This window comes from Mytilus californianus, unplaced genomic scaffold, assembly GCF_021869535.1.
Source record: "Mytilus californianus isolate M0D057914Y unplaced genomic scaffold, xbMytCali1.0.p SCAF_8, whole genome shotgun sequence".
Taxonomy (NCBI): domain Eukaryota; kingdom Metazoa; phylum Mollusca; class Bivalvia; order Mytilida; family Mytilidae; genus Mytilus; species Mytilus californianus.
Genome location: NW_026262734.1, coordinates 2786140 through 2804197, shown reverse-complemented (window position 1 = coordinate 2804197; position 18058 = coordinate 2786140). Strand labels below are relative to the sequence as shown.

The following is an 18058-nucleotide window of genomic DNA, read 5'->3' as shown; positions in this document are numbered from 1 at the left end:
TTAGAAAACACTCGTAACAAGAAAACTTCATTAGGTTGTAACCCATTTATTATAGCTGTAGACCTGTCTTCTGTAGATATTCGACCCCATGAAGATTCATAATGTTTACGGTATTCTACCAAAAAAGTTTCATTTAACCCGATGTCTTGATCAGCAGTCCATTTGACTATAATTCTTGTATCCAATGCAATGGCCTTTACGTTTTGTGGTGCTTTGAGTTGTTCTTGAAATATGAGTCAAAAGTACATTTTATTTTAAGTTACACTTTTATATAAAGTAGTTGGTGGGATAGTCATATTGATATTAATGAAACATTTTCGATACAAATGCAGAATGAAAGTAAATAAAACCCACTAATTTAAATAACTAATTCTCTGTGTCCGTGTAAGCTAATGCTCGAATGTCTGAGGCATGAGTAAAAAACAACATGTTGTGTATTAATCAAAGATTTTTTTCACTTCCAGCAATTCGACGTGTCGGCTCAAGACACGATTGTTTTTGTTTTATTTTTTCATGGTGAATTTTAAACAATTTAAAGAAAGTTCTACATAAGAGTGTTTTGAAAATGACTGAAATTTTGAATGACAAATGAAATGTATGTCAACAGAAACGAAAATAATCTGTTAGTGAGTGATTAGAAATCAGATGAGTCTGCATGACCCCCAAGTATAGTGCAGAGAGATATTTAAACAATACTAAATTATATCGGATAGCATAAACAAGCTAAGCGAAATAATTTCATATGCTGATATTAAATAAAGTCCGTGATGCATTCTTTCATCGGTCTGGATTGAAATACATTCGTAAATAGAGTAGGAAAGCACGATCGTTTGTAATGACAAATATATTAGACACAATGATTAATACTAGTAGTCAAAATACATTTCTTTTATTCTTAACTGACTTATCTCTCTTGAGCCGTTGATTATTCTTATTTAATCAATGTGTGGTTCGTTCCATCTTTATTTGTTAAAATTCAATTATGAGGTCAAATTTAATTGCTTTCCTGAGAATATTCCTATTATGACATCATGAAAAAGGTATGACCATGCATGACGACGTTACATCGAAAGAACAGATATATTTGCAGATCATTGGAAAAGGATAAAGTTTCTCTGCATTTCGTCTAAAAATCATTAGAGAAACAGATTCTACCATCAAATATCGTTCAATACAATAGTAATCCACTCTCGACAGTTAAATCTAAAATATCTGAAATGCTTGGCGAGCCTTACTCTCCAAAATTGAAAAATTAACTGTTTTAAATAGTGAAATATCGTATCACACTTGATGCAGTGTTAAAATCTATATATTCACTGTGCCATAATAATATATGTGAGGGACAATATCTTAGTTTGCTATAGCTTTAATGTTAGATATCTATTGAGAAATTGCGATTGAAACCGTCTTTGATGTAATTGGAACAGATTGTGTCGTATTTCAGAAACAAAGCTACATTGTATATACGCTGTTTTTTCATGGTTTGGTGTAGCTCAATCTTAAGTTGTCTTTTAGTCTTTGTGGACTGTTGTTTGGTATGATCATTCGTTTTTATCGTTTAGCTGTTTTACTTTGATTTCATTCGACTGATATTTGATTGCTCCTTGGTCTCGTTTACTTCTATTTTGTTACACAATTTAGTTGTATTTGTAATCCTCAAGTACACATATTTTGATCGAAAATATATCAAATAAAGGCAACAGTAGTATACCACTGTTCAATAGTCATGAATCGATACAGAAAAAAGAAATCAAGGTCACAAACCAAAACCGAGAAACACATCAACTGCAACAAAAACAAACGACTACAAACATAGAAACGGACTTTTTGATGTTGTTTTATTTAATACTTTTTTTACCTCGAAGCCAAAAATGGGACTCAACAACACAATCAAAATCGTTTGAAGTCACTATTGTCTATGGTAGATACATTCTTTGCATTACTATTTTAATCTTATTGACAAAGATAGTTAGGAAATTTCTTATAAAACGAGACAAGAAACAAAGACGGCATTCAGAAAATAAGAAAATAAAAAAAAAGAGACAAAGCATTGCAAAATGCGAGTATAAAAACGACAGTCCACAAAACTCTTTACAGAAAACTAAAGATTATTATGAGGGCCTTAGGAGTCATTATTTCCTTCAATGAACCCAAACCTCTATAGTACCAGTTTTTACTTATGCATTTGTATTTTGAACAGACGAGAATCCTTGAAAATCAATGAATTTATTAAATTTCTCATTTGTTGCAGACTTTACATGTATATTGATTCTGTTAAATTTATTCATAACTTAACATAAATAGACTTGGGATGATAAAGATATATATTGTATGGAGACATACTATTCCTGAAGACTGTATGTTAGCCTCTAGCTGCATATGTTATTGTGGTAGTAAGGTCAGTTTCATATACTAGAAAAAAGGACAAATAAACAAGCTTCGAAAAGAAATTTTTTACCTTCTCTTTGGTTATCATAAACAGCTATTACTAGTATCATAAAGATTTTTTGGGCTACTCAAATTACGGTCACAAGAAAAACAACAACATAATTACGATAATTTTAAGCCTTTCTGCATGAATATTTGATTCGACAACTACCAAATGTCAACGACTGTCAACGTATATTTTCCGTCTTGGGAGTGGTCCTCACTATATCATACTCCGAAGAAATCGTGTTCTTCTTCCAAATACTGCCCACATTCAACATGATGAATATTCTGGCTTTTCGAGTACTCTCAAATTGTACTGTACTTTCTTATTAATATGATCTGTTGACTAAATTTGTAATGCATTTTTGTTATTTAATGTTTACTTATTTTGTATTACATCTCGTCTCACTATTTTTAATATGTACCACCTTCGATAAGTTTTTAGTATCACGATAAATGTTTAATTCTGTTTTCGTATTATGAACAACAAATTTATTTATTTTGTCAAAACATATTTCCGTACTCCATGTACTCCCTACAACAAAATTATTATATTTACCTGTGTACGTTATTTGATTTTACGCTATTTTGTCCAAGGTTATAGTTGTCTTTCTGATATTGTTTTTTTTATTATTATTGTATTTATATTGTGTCATAGATCAAGTATTAGTTCAGTGTATGTTTACTTGTTTTTGTTAATATGAGTTTTGATTGAATTAAACCATTACGATTGATATTCCATAGCAAGGATTTGTATAGTGAGAAGGATAGGAATCTCGCGGTATATCGACACCTCTCGCGTATCGTGAGATGTTGCGTACTCCTCACTATAAATGTATACGCGCTTGTAAGTTAATATCCGGTTGAACAGCGTGTATTGCAAGATAATTATTTTTTGAATTGTTTATGGTTAGGTTTAGTTTGTTTATCTTTAAATTTACTAATCAAATCAATGTATCTATGAAAACATTTAGTAAAAAATTTAAGTAATTTATGGTCACGAAATCCCTGACTTAATGATTTACCAGTGATGCATTGATTACGTCCGTTAAAATCTATGACATCACTACACACACGGGCATAATGAACGAGTTAAGATATATAAACACCGTATGATGGAGCCAAAGGAACATCGCCGTCTAAAAAAGGAAAATTAACAACAGGTAATGAAAAATCGTCTCTTTTGTCGTTAATTTTAGTATGGAGTTCCCCTTTAGAAATTGAAATGTTTAAATCTGGAAAAAGACAACTATTGCTGTTTATGTTAAATTTATTTAAAAAAGTTCTTTTGGATAAATTTTAGTAGTATATTAAGAAAACTCTGGATTATTTAACGCAAACAAATCATCATGATAACGGTAGGTATTGTTGAATGTGTCAACCAAATGTAACAATGACGTGTCTCTACTGAATTTGGTCATAAACTGAGATTCATAGCAATACAGGAATAAATCTGCTATTTAAGGGGCGCAATTAGTGCCCATAGGAATACCTACTACCTGTCGGTACACTTTATCACCGAAACGTACATATATGTTGTCCAGGAGAAAATTTAAAGCTTCAATCATATCTTCACATTTCCAGTAAGTATATCTAGCATACTTACCTTTTTCGTTAAAGAACGAGTTACAGCAAATACATTTGCAATGAGATTTTTCAAAAAAGTAAAATAACAAAAATACCGAACTCCGAGCAAAATTCTAAACAGAAAGTCCCAAAGCAAATGGCAAGATCAAAAGCTGAAATACGTCAAACGAATGGTTTACAACTGTTATCTTCCTCACTTGATACAGACATTTTCCTATGTAGAAAATGGTGAATTAAACCTTGTTTTATAGCTATCTAAACCTCTCACTTGTCAAACGACCATTTAATTAAATATGAAAACTTTGTCTTGATAAGATTTTTGTGGTAGTGTATTGTAGAGAGTAAAAAATCATAACTGTCAACAGAATTAAAAAGGACCACCAAAAGCACGTATTTTATCTAAAACCTCTAAAGAATTTTTAACACTCCAAAAATAATTAATACCATTATTTCAATAAGCTTTATTACAAAATTTAATAACAAATTCGTTGATAGTAGTAAGTGAGGTAGTTACAAGCACTGACAGATTAGTAGTAGAACACTTACTAGATGCGGAGAGAAAAACAAAATTTAAGTGGTTGTTTGTGTTATTTAGGTAACCAGTACATAGTCTGGACTTTCGAAATTATTGTTCATCGACACCTTTGTTGATTGAGCATGCGGAAGCTGAAGTTTATGAAACGCATTTTACATGAGATCATCTAGTACAGAACTCAAAAACCCACAACAAGAAAATCAATAAAGATAGAATAATCATCATAAATATTATGAAATTCATTATAGTTATGGCAAAGATGAAGTTCGACCTTGCCATAAAAGAACGAAGTTGAAAACACTCATTTGTAACTATTTGTTTCGTTCCGAAACTACTTTCGGAAGTTATATTAAATAAAAGCAACAGTAGTATACCGGTGTTCAAAAGTCATAAATCGATTGAGAGAAAACAAATCCGGGTTACAAACCAAAACCGAGGGAAACACATCAACTATAAGAGGAAAACAAAGGACAAACAGGAACACCGAAGTGCAACAAGATCAAACGCCAACACATATAGAAACGAACTATTTGATCAAAACTGTCATATTCCTGACTTGGTACAGCACATTTTAAGAAACAATGGTGGGTTAAACCTTGTTGCATGGCATGTCAAACCTCCCGCTTTATGACAATGTTAAACAATATCTGTAAAACACTACGTGACAGAAATACAGCACAAACACACGCAAGAACATATCATAACTTATCATAGTAAACATCAAATAGACGGTGGTCGGATGTTTTCAAGTTACTATTTATTCTGTCTCGTGATTATTAAATAAATATTTGTAAATACATGTACTGCATGTTCTATCGATGTCAATTGGTAGGGATAAAAAGAAGGTCTTCCGCTTTAGCATACCAGGTTAACGATAATTTTGGGTAACTTCGACTTTGATATATAGAAGTTCTACTGGTCTACGATTTACGTCCTCTCACGAGAATAAACACAATTTTGCAATTGGAATAAAGACGTGTAGCCATAGGATGCAATGTATTTCGTTTAAAACAGTGAGTGAGCTATACATATATATATATATATATAGATACTGCCTGTGTAAACATTTCGATGGCTGAAACGTTAACAGTCAAGTTATTCACTTAATACGAAAAAAACATTTAAAACACAAGCATTGAGATAAGCTTAAGACTATCATTTAAGTAAGAATTGGTCGAAACAAAACATAATCATAATTATCACAAAATGGTTGTAGTAGTTCACTTCATTAGCAGCTATGGAATTGTTTTTGTGATGTATGTATTGTAATATATTGTTGAATTGTTTTTACGTTAGACATTTATCTTTTGTTATTACGTTAGTACAAATAAGGATAATTTTTAATTACTAATTTCGTCCATTACTCCCGATTTTTTATTGGGGTTCAAGTTGCTCAGTCCTCGGTTTTTTGTAGTCAATTGTAGACTCTCACTTGTCTTTTCGTCCGTTTTTGTTTATTACTATGATTTTGCCGGAAATGACTTCTGAGTGTTGGTTATGCCCTTGGTATCAGGTGTAATACCACCAAATCATAGTACGTCACATCCGGTTGCATACGAAAAAGGGTCGAAAAAAAAAAAATTCCTTGAATTTGACACTTGTAGGAAATTAATCCTACATTTCATTGCAGTAAAAATTTTCCGAGTCATAAACATATGTCTTTGGTGTTTCAAAGCACCCTTATTTTTTTATTTGGTGTTTCTATAGAATATCTTGGAAACTTGAGGTTACATGATGATGGTTACTAAAGCTTGTACACAGGAAAAAAAGGGGTGAAAATTTGATTGGTTAACTTCTAGTGATGGTTATATTCTTATATGCAATGAAATGTTATGTGAAATTTTGTCAATAGTACTTGATAGGTTAAAACTTTACTCATGCTTAGTATTTCTTTATTTGAAACAAAGATAAATTCTGCACAATTTTTTCAAAAGTGCAAATTTAACAAAGACTAATAGGAAAATCAATGGTGGTATTACACCTATCATTCACCTCTAATTTATAATATAGTACTGGACAGTATAATACTTTACTCATGCCAAGTATTTCTTTATTTGAAACAAAGATAAATTCTGCACAATTTTTTGAAAAGTGCAAATTTTAAAAAGACTAATAGGGGAAAATCAATGGTGGTATTACACCTATTATGGGAAGCTGCACATGCACCTTTGAACTTGTGTGTACTCTTATTGGTTAAAACTTCATGCTTTTTAAGTAAAATATTACAAAATGAAATATTCTAAGTGAATTGAGTCTCAAAAACACATTTAATGAGAAAATTGCTTTCAAATAGGACTCTACCATGAATATTAGTAGACAGAGCAAGCCATACTCAGTGTTTGTTGAGCTTTATCTGACTTTGTCTTCTTATTTCTTATATCGTTCTATAATGGAAAAGTTTTTCCTAAGTAATATTTTAATAAATATATAGTTATTAGTAAATGAAATAAATTTTCAAGCAGTATCAACAAATTATTCACTAAAAAGGAAGCTTTTTCTGTCCCTCTCTGGAACGTGGCGTAAATTTAAGTTTTACTTAAAGACTTATTGAAACCTGCATGGAGTCAGTAAACTTTTATCTTTTATAGTTCATTCAGCTTGAATACTTTAATTACTCATTTATTATCACATTTCTTTCATAAATGAGTGAAAGTTACCCCAAAATTTTTGTTTATTGGCCTCAAAAGTTGAAATTTAGAGGAAAGGAGAGATTTAAATGGACAAAAGGGACCTTATAATGAGGACAAAGAGGTCTGTTAGTGGTATTTATCAGCTTAGAGTCATCTTTTGTATCATATTCAACTGTTTGTAGGCAGATGAGATAAATTTTTGATCATTTATTAGTCCACACTATATTCTATCATGATGCGGCTTGATTTGGATTTTTTCGAAGAAATTTTCCTCGAATCGCTGTAGATTTCGTCTTACATTATACTAGATTTTCGCAAACTATTGAACTGATTATGACAAAACTTGACAATAATGCTTGAAATAACCAGTATTACAAAGGAAAATATCACATTCAGTTTATTTAACAAAAAATTCTTCTTTAGGTGTAACACCACCAAATCATAGTACGTCACATCCGGTTGCATACGAAAAAGGGTCGAAAAAAAATATTCCTTTGAATTTGACACTTGTAGGAAATTAATCCTACATTTCATTGCAGTAAAAAATTTCTGAGTCATAAACATATATCTTGGGTGTTTCAAAGCAACTTTTTTTTATTTGGTGTTTCTATAGAATATTTTGGAAACTTGAGGTTACATGGTTACTAAAGCTTGTACACAGGAAAAAAAGGTGTGAACATTTGATTGGTTAACTTCCAGTGATGGTTATATTCTTATATGCAACGAAATGTTATGAGAAATTATGTCTATAGTACTTAATAGGATAAAACTTTACTCATGCTTAGTATTTCTTTATTTGAAACAAAGATAAATTCTGCACAATTTTTTCAAAAGTGCAAATTTAACAAAGACTAATAGGAAAATCAATGGTCGTATTACACCTATCATTCGCCTCTAATTTATAATAATTATAATAAATGGAAAAAAAAGAAGGTTTATAAATCCATCATCTAAAAAAACCATTTATCAAACCAATACTTTTATTAAATTACCAACTTATTCTTAACTAGCTTTGAGTTATGGTTTTTTCATTACGTATCTGTGACTAAATGATGCTATACAAATACAAGAATATTAAATAAAAAAGAAAACAAAAGATGTAATGAGTACATACTCGTTATGATCTATCATTAACCGGCTGATTTAAAAACTGTACATATATACAATGTATCTCAACCAGACCCCATATTGAAAACTTAATTAAATGAAATAATCTGTAAAATTATCAATATGGATTATAGGCGTCAGTTAGAGTCAACTCACGAATATAAAAAAAATATACAAATGTCAACATACTTTACAAAATCTGATTGAAATCACTCAGGATAAAAATTGGAAAAGATTTGCGTATTATCGCTTGCTTTATGTGTCAATGTTATTGTACGTGTGTTCTGTGTAAGACTGTCCATTCATATCAGATAATCTTAATTTTTCATATCTTTGAAAACTTTTGATATTGGTTTCGCTGTTATCACTTGAAACAGAAGAATCCTCTAGGGGTATTTCTGGATCGTTGATGCTGTTAACTTGTTGTTCGTATTCGGTTACCTTCTCAATATCTAAATCAATATAATTACTACAAGGAACGAGATAGGATTCGTCAGATGATGCAATACTTATAACTGGTTTTTCGTTTTCGGTTACCTTCTCAATATCTAAATCAAGATAATTCCTACAGGGAACGAGATAGGATTCGTCAGATGATGATCTCAATGAGGAATCCTCCTGACTATTATTGAAATGATGGATGATAATAGGTGTTATATTCTTATTGGAACAGTTATTGGTATTACTGTTGTCAGTATTTTCATTGTTGGTTGACGGTTGGAGAACTTCGAGCTGCGCGTTATTCCTAGTATTTTGAGGAGAAACGGTAATGTTAAGTGGGTTATAATATATGCTATCAATTTCATCATATTGAGCAAGTCTGACAGATGTTTCCTCATTTCTGCGTAACGGAGGTATCCTGCTAAGACATAAGTGAAAATTTCAAGACAAATACACTGTACACATTATTCATAGACGATATCATCAATACGCATCTCTTTATATACTTTACCGAAAATGTTTACAAATTCAATTTGTCAAGAGTTCATATTACGTTCAATCGTAATTATTCGTATTTCATTCAAGCAATTTGTATGAACAGTTTGAAACAGGTTTTTACAGATGCTAAGTTTTTTTTTCAAAGGTAAGATATAACTTTGTAATCAAGTGTTTCTCTTTCTGTTTTCATTTCATAAATATATATTGGTGTTATTTTGCCTCAAAATGTATTTTTTGTTTTAAAACACCAATATATAACGATTACGTCCGTGAGATGTTACACTATGCGATTAATAAAAATGACAAAATTAGGTATTTTCGACTTATTATATATCAAGAGCAGACTATTTTTTTTAAATTTATTTAACAAATTTAATGTGTAAGAAAAACAAAAATAAAAATGAATACATGCTCTAAAGTAAATATGATTTTGAACGATTTTGTACAATGAGAAGAGTTTGGATCGCATATTATGGAATTTTCTTCAATAAAACTGAATATGCAAAGACATTATTTCCCCTAGTTTTCCTTACCATGCAGAATGCAAATTTGAAAACAAAGCATTACCTATCTTGGTCTCTTGAGAACCACTTTCTGTTCTTTACCACTGTAAATTATTGATTGATTAAAAGCATTCTATTGTTATAATCTTCAAAATTCCTTTGTAAAATGCTAAACATATACAATGAAGCAATGAATGTGGTTTTTAATTTGATAGATGCTTTTGTGCTTTTTTTGTAAATAATTGTTTGTTTTGATATTGTAACACAGTGATAACTGCTGTACCCATATTTTGACTATTTTATTTATAATGTCTGTTTTGTTCACGCATCGTTGTAAATATAACGGAATTTGATAAGACTGTCGTACAAATGAGAGGTTTAGCGCTATAAAACCAGGTTCAATCCACCATTTTCTACATTTGAAAATGCCTGTACCAAGTCAGGAATATGACAGTTGTTGTCCATTCGTTTGATGTGTTTTGTCATTTGATTTTGCCATGTGATTAGGGACTTTCCGATTGAATTTTCCTCGGAGTTCAGTATTTTTGTGATTTTACTTTATACATACAGACTGGTTGAACTAGTGTCTACTACAAATATCCTGACGTTTTATTATAGCAATTTCGGTTATTTGATACCAAAAACATATACATGTTATTATTATGATTTTGTTCATCGTTGTTCGTTTTATAATCAAATAGCGTTTTCTTCCATAAAAGAAAACCCTAATTTTCGCATACCTCTTTCGGAATCATTGCCCTGGCTAATGTGTAACGCATTTTTTCCCATGATGGTGATATGCTTGTGTAAAATGCTAAATAGATTAGATTTGTGATAGCAATAAACGTACCTTTGGTAGGTTTAAATTTATAACAGCTATACCGGGGAATACTATACATGGTAATTCTATAACATATCTATAATGTATTTACATTGACAAAACCGACAAACTTTTCATGAAATTTTTTTTTCTATTTCTATTTCACAGCTATATGGCCTGGTATTCACAGATTACATGGTAATGAAGTTTTTTTTTTGTGTATCGTATAAGCGTCATATTATATATAATTTCTTTATAAACAATCACTTACTACTACTTTGAAATTATGACAGTAAAATCGCTACTCTTTTAAAAGGTGACATTTTCAACTAAGTCTTGATTCACATTTTGCTTAATGAAGGAGACGCATATAGTGTCTACTCACCCTTGCTCGATGCGTATCTGATCAAATATAAAATACTATGATCGTTTATGTCTATACATTGTATGTTGACTTTTTAATTAATTCATACTCTTAATCGAAAATTGGTATAGTACACAAGAGTATGGTTTCTAGTCGACTACCGTGTATAAACCTCCTTTGGTCATTTTGTTTAATATGCATTCGTGTTATAATATATAATAACCTTTTGTCCCACACCAGAACACTATTATCATTATAAATCCTGCTCCAAGAACCAAAGTAGATTCCGTTGTAGAAATGCTAACCTTAGCGAGAGGCTTTTCTGTAATAGAAGATAACAAAATGTTTACAAACATGACAAATGCATTTCTGAATAGGTTTGTTTTCAGCGTTATATCGGAGGATGTGTGTTGAGAACCATGGTGAATTATGCCGAATTTTACTTTATTCATGATTGAAGGCTCGATCAAAGCCAATAATGTTTAAGCTCTAAACGTAAAGATAAATTTATTTCTGTTACATATTAAACATGCCAAAGTAAGAGAAATATCTATTGGAATCCGGTTTTTGCGTTATTTGTAAACATTAGGAATAATTGAACAACACGATCATTGGTCCCAGGACGTTTTTCCTAACTGTACTCTGTCATGGAAAAAGATATCAATGAAAAAATGAACTTTCGTATAACATACGACAAAACCGATACGAAAATGCATTTACTGAACAAGGAAATATTTTGACTCAGTTTTAACATTTTTAATCTTCCTCCTGCATAGCTCTGTCCTTGTCCTGGTTTTACATTGGCTTTTAAGCAAACAAATAATCACCAATTTTGATAATTGATTAGCTCATCGAAGTTTGTATTTGTATTTGGATTCCCTTTTTTTGTGGCCGTGAGCATCACTAAAGAAATGTGCATCTTGTGCAGTAAAAAATTGATACATATTTATTGAAACAAAACAATTGTTACTAAATATGTTACCTGTTTTTACTATGATTACATCTGTTTTATCACTTTCACCGGCTGCAGTCTTAGAATACATTCGTAACAAGTAAACTTCATCAGGCTGTAGCCCTTTTATTATAGCTGTAGACCTGTCTACTGCAGACATTAGACCCCATAAAGATTCAAAATGTTTACGGTATTCTACCAAAAAAGTTTCATTTAACCCGATGTCTTGATCAGCAGTCCATTTGACTATTATTCTTGTATCCAATGCAATGGCCTTTACGTTTTGTGGTGCTTTGAGTGGTTCTTGAAATATGAGTCAAAAGTACATTTTATTTTAAGTTACACTTTTATATAAAGTAGTTGGTTGGATAGTCATAATTTCCTATTATGTCATCACGAAAAAGGAATGACCATGCATGGTGACATAAATCGAAAGAACACATATATTTGCAGGTTATTGGGAAAGGATAAAGTTTATCTGCATCTCGTCTAAAAATCATTACAGAAACAGATTTTACCACCAAATATCGTTGAATACGATAGTAATTCAATCTCGACAGTTAAATCTAAAATATCTCAAATGCTTGGCGAGCCTTGCTGTCTAAAATTGATAATTTAACTGTTTTAAATGGTGAAATATCGTATCACATTCGATGCAGTGTTAGAATCTTTATATGCACTGTGCCATAATAATATATCTGAGGGACAATATCTTAGTTTGCTATAGCTTTAATGTTAGATATCTATTGAGAAATTGCAATTGAAACCGTCTTTGATGTAATTAAAACATATCGTTTCGTGTTTTAAAAACAAAGTTACATTGTATATAAGCTGTTATTTCATGACTTGGTGTAGCCTAATCTTAAGTTGGCTTTTAGTTTTGTTGACTGTTGTTTGGTATGTTCGTTCGTTTTTGTCGTTTAGCTGTTTTATTTTGTTTTCATTCGACTGATAATTGATTGCTCCTTGGTCTCATTTCCTTCTATTTTGTTATACAATTTAGTTATATTTGTAATTCTCAAGTACACATATTTTGATCGAAAAGATATCAAATAAAGGCAACAGTAGTTTACCACTGTTCAATAGTCATGTATTGACACAACGAAAAGAAAGTTAGGTCACAAACCAAAACCGAGAGAAACACTGCAACAAAAATAAACGCCAACAAACATAGAAATGGACTATTTGATAACAACTGCCATATTCCTGACTTGGTACAGGACATTTTAAGAAAAGGTGGATTGAACTAGGTTCAATCGCTAGCCAAACCTCTCACTTATATGGCAACGTTAAAAATACCGCTAAAATTACAATATTACGCGACAGGAATATAGTACAAATAACCGCAAGAACTATCAGGACAGAGAAATACACAAATGAATAATATAATAGTACATTACAACATGTAAAGGACAGAATAACAATGAACAATCCCACGAATTTACTACAGTACACCAGGATAAACAGGAACTTCTAAAAATCTAAATTCAAAATCACCTGTCTATTGAATTCATGTGGCATCGTTCAGTTTGCATTGTGATTAATTTTGGCAATTTATGTCAGATTACACATTTATACAAGCTATCGTCGCGTGTCCATATCTACGATTTATGACATTTTATACCTTTAATCATGTCATTGGTATTGCATCATTCATGTATACGGTAATAAGAAGGTTCTTTAACGATGTAAGCGATGGGGGTTTTAATAATACACTGATGCATCAATCATTTATATTGTAACGGTATGTATTTCCTTTACTTCATTGATTTATTTGACATGTCTAGAAAATATCACTTGGTTCAAATTAAACAACATTGTTTTGTTACTAAAACATTCTGAATGTTACTGAAAAAGATTGTTTTGTAGATGTTACAAAAATGATGGGTTTGTAATAAGTCATGATCTCCAAAAAAGATGATTCCGTCGCATACTTCCTCTAACAAGTTATTCTTGATTACACTTAATCGGAAATGCTTAAACGCAAATATTTGAAGCCAAGAATGTCTTAATGCGAAAGTTGCCCTTGATATCAAATGTTTCGGAAGACAAATATTTGAATTTAGGTTAACCGTTTGATCATGATTTTGCTTGTGATTTTTTAACAAATGAACTTTGATTGTCTACCAGGATATCTAGCCCTAGATGTTGTTGTATTTAATACTTAGTTTTACATCGAACAACACAATCAAAATCGTTTGCAGTCACTTTTGGCCATGGGAGATACATTCTTCGCATTACTATTTTAATTTTATTGATAAAGTAAGTAAGGAATTATTTTATAAAACGGGACAAGATACAAAGACGACATTAAGAAAATTAGAAAATAAAAAAAAAAAACAAACACACAAAGCATTGCAAAATCCGAGTATAAAAACAACAGTCAACATTTTTTTTTTACAGAAAACTAAAGATTATTACGAGGGGCCTTAAGAGTCATTATTTCCTGTTCTAACGCACACCATGTCTCTTCCTGCAAAACCCTATATAGCTAATCTGTAGATGAATTATATTCGAAAAAAAATCATAGCAACCTATACACAGCCGGAAATCATCAGCATTAACCATTGACGGACAACAAAAATGGTCAATGCCAAACAAAATTTATAAAATACTGGTCAAAACCAATCATCAGAAACAATAGGAAAGGAGAATGGGAATGTGCTGCGTAAGGAAAATTAATTACTGTTTCAATAATAGCTAAACATGACCTTCTAGGACTGTTTTGAAAGACTTTGCAGACGATTTCAGATAGAAATGTATTGCCAAAGAGAAACGGAAAATACTAAAATGGATTCATTTTGTTTCATTTTACAACTCGATCAGAATTGAAACTGATTAAAATACTGTTAGACCTTTTCCTCCTTCTAAATGAATTAGTTCTTACTTGCAGATCTAAGATATATTTCATAACTTGATGATCCTTTTGTGTTATTTACAACAACGGTATATTCTCGGAATTCATCAGCATTTTGAATGGTAATTGGAAACATCACTCTTGTGCCATGCACCATAACATTGCTGTCGTACATAGTATCTTTAACAGTAACAGTTGATTGCTGGATATTGCTGTATTTAGATATTTTCATTTTATCGGCGAAAAGTGCTGCATCGGTGAGAGTTTCGAAATTTACAATATCAGTGGTCAATACAGTATTTTGGTTAATAATGCTGTACTGAGTTGCATTGTTTGATGTCACAAAATACGGTTTACCTGTAAATATACAACATCGTAAAATAAGACATAAAATGTGATAGAATTTCAATAAATCAGCCTCGATAATGTTTAATCGATCTCCGATATCAGCATCATTTCAAATGTAGCAGGACAGAATGATATATAAGTGAAATTTCTTAAACCTTCTATCATTTGGATGTCCTACCACAGAGTACCATAAGTGCGTTACAAGATTGGATATTTTGTTTCGCTTCTTTAGATATCATTATATTACAGTTTAATGAAATTAAAATTGTTGCACCTTATCAAAAATAAAACCGAGATAAGTATGTACTTTTTTATGGACCACATGTAGTATATATTTCAAAGGGATTTTCGTACAGTATATACGCAGCATAAAAGTAATCATTTGTCACAAATAGCTCATTGTACATAATTGGTTCAGTTTTGAATAAGTAGTATTTCAGTTATATTTTTGAGGGGATAATTCTAAGAAATAAACAAAACAATACCACTGCAAAAAATATATTGTGACTAACAACACCCACACAAGATTTGCATAAATATCTCAATTGTCCTATTGATATGTAAAATGAAGGAACATAAAGATACTTCATGTATGATGAACACTGAAAGGTCAAGTCCCTTTTGTTAACCTTTTCTCCTTTATATTTAAATATTATAATATATATTACAACAGTAATTTAACAATGTTTAAACCTCATAATTCGATTAAAAAAGCAAATCAAGGTAACATATAGAAACTGAGGGAATGACATGAACTCCAAAAGGTATGAGAACGTGTTCATCGACAAGGAAATGCATACCATGGGTATACTTGCTCACTCAGAATGTCATTAACTGGAAATTACACAAACGGTAAATTTACAGATCACACTACTATTTTTGTGTCTAAGGATCTACGACTCTGCATAAATGAATGTAGCAACATTCCAGCAGCGCCTGCCTACGGAGTATATATATTCCAATTGATACGATATTCCAGGGCTTCTATTTTCTATCACCATATCTTTGATAGAAGGTTGTTGCTTACAAGGAAGCTATTAAACCAAGAGTTCCAAGTGGTGAAGTTGAAATCACCCCTTCGTAAATTTTACGGACGATATCAAGAGTTGGTTCACCATTATGAAATATCCGTTTCAAAGATGATATCGGATATGTTCCAAATGATTTCGTAACTACAATCCTGCCCCTTTTCCCCCGTATGTGACCTACCGATTTAGACTTATCACTGGGTTTGTACTAACTTGCGCAACACAACGGGTGCCACATGTGGAGCGGGATCTGCTTACCATTCCGGAGCACCATAGAACACCCCCAGTTTTTGGTGGGGTTCGTGATGCTCAGTTTTTAGTTTCTATGTTGTGCTTATTGTACTATTGTGTGCATGTTAGTCTTTTTTCCTTTTTTGTAATGGCGTTTTCAATTTGTTTTCGACTTATGAGTTTAAATGTCCCTTCGGTATCTCTCCCCTCTATTTTAGTTGAGAAATCAATTCGTGAAGGTCACCATACAACTTAAGAAGTGTTGATTTCAGTCGTTATATCTCATATATCTCTTATGTATAAAACAAAAATGGAATATTCAAACTCATAAGTCAACAACAAATTGACAATGCTATGACTTAATCGAAAAGTCAAAATACAGTACACAAAACACAACAGAGAACACTGAGCAACATAGTCACTAAACGTTGAATTACCTAGTGAGAGAATATTATCCATATAGGTGAAATGTGCAGTTAATGGATAAAGCTTCTGTTCATTCTTCATACGATGTTCCTGTATGAAGGCAGCCTCATATGAATAATAACAAGTCAAAAGAAATAAGACCACAGTTGGTACACATTTGAAAGCCGATTGTTTGTCGAAAAACACGTCCTCGAAACATAACAAATATATTGTCGATTAAAAAAATCAAGCGTCTGGATAATGTCAGTCTTGGAGATTTTCTTGTTTGAATCAACGTGATTTTTTACAAAGTATGAAACAATGAGCGACCCCCTGCGAATACAGTCCTTATAGCGTAATGTATCGATTGAGATATGTAAACGCAATACAATAGTGCAGTATACATAGTACATGAACAAAAAATTAAAGATGAAATCAAATCAGAAATACTGATTTATGTACAAACAGATTTTATTTTAGAAAATATGGAAACATGAAAGTGTTATAAATATAATTGTAAATTGCTAAACAGCAAATCATTTGAATATGCTTATATTATGTCAAGGAGGTTGACAGTAACATTTACACACACCTTCACTACATACATCTTAATAACAAATTGACATGTTTTATAAAAGTTTAAAATTTTGAAAGAAGCTGATAATCAAAATTGCACATGGTTTCGTAAAATTTACTAATTAAAATGATGCACAACACCAATCATATTATCGCATTGGTTTATCTATTCCAATGAGATAAGAGTAAAAAATTGTCTTTTAACTGACATGAAATGAATCAAATTATAATGTTTTCAATTTACCATATAACTTTTTCTTAATTGTATTCAACATTCCGGCATCCCTTGCTTGTGACAAATATATTTCCTAGGTGATACGGCCTCGGGTTTCCCACAGTTGATTTTCGTAATATATGTGGGATATTTTATCAAAGGTTCCAAGTGGTAAAATCAAATACAGATCCCTTCCAAAGTTCATCTGAGGTCAGTTTGATTCGTGCACCGGTATGGAGCATATAAGTACAAACATGTCTCAGAAAAATAAGGAGATGTGCTGTGATTGCCAATGAAACAACAATCTACCAAAGTTCAAATGAAGTGGATGTAAGCAAATATATCCAACCGTATGGCCTTTAATAATGAGAAAAACCCATACCATATGGTCGACAATAAAAGGCCCCGACATGAAAAAGTATGAAACAATTTAATTGAGAAAACTAACGGCCTAATTTATAACAAAACATTTTACGAAAAACAAATATGACGGACATGAACCAACGACAACCACTGAACTACAGGCTTTTGA

The 18058-nt window shown here is 31.4% G+C and overlaps 1 long non-coding RNA gene across 1 annotated transcript; it reads right to left on the bottom strand.

Annotated features, from left to right (window-relative positions):
- Positions 1–9025: 9025 nt before the first annotated feature.
- On the bottom strand, positions 9026–11970 carry LOC127712294 (uncharacterized). The gene is made up of 4 exons (XR_007987022.1): positions 11898–11970; positions 11139–11237; positions 9796–9835; positions 9026–9148 (listed from the first exon to the last, which is right to left on the bottom strand). It is a non-coding gene; the product is annotated as an uncharacterized LOC127712294 (long non-coding RNA).
- Positions 11971–18058: the final 6088 nt, after the last annotated feature.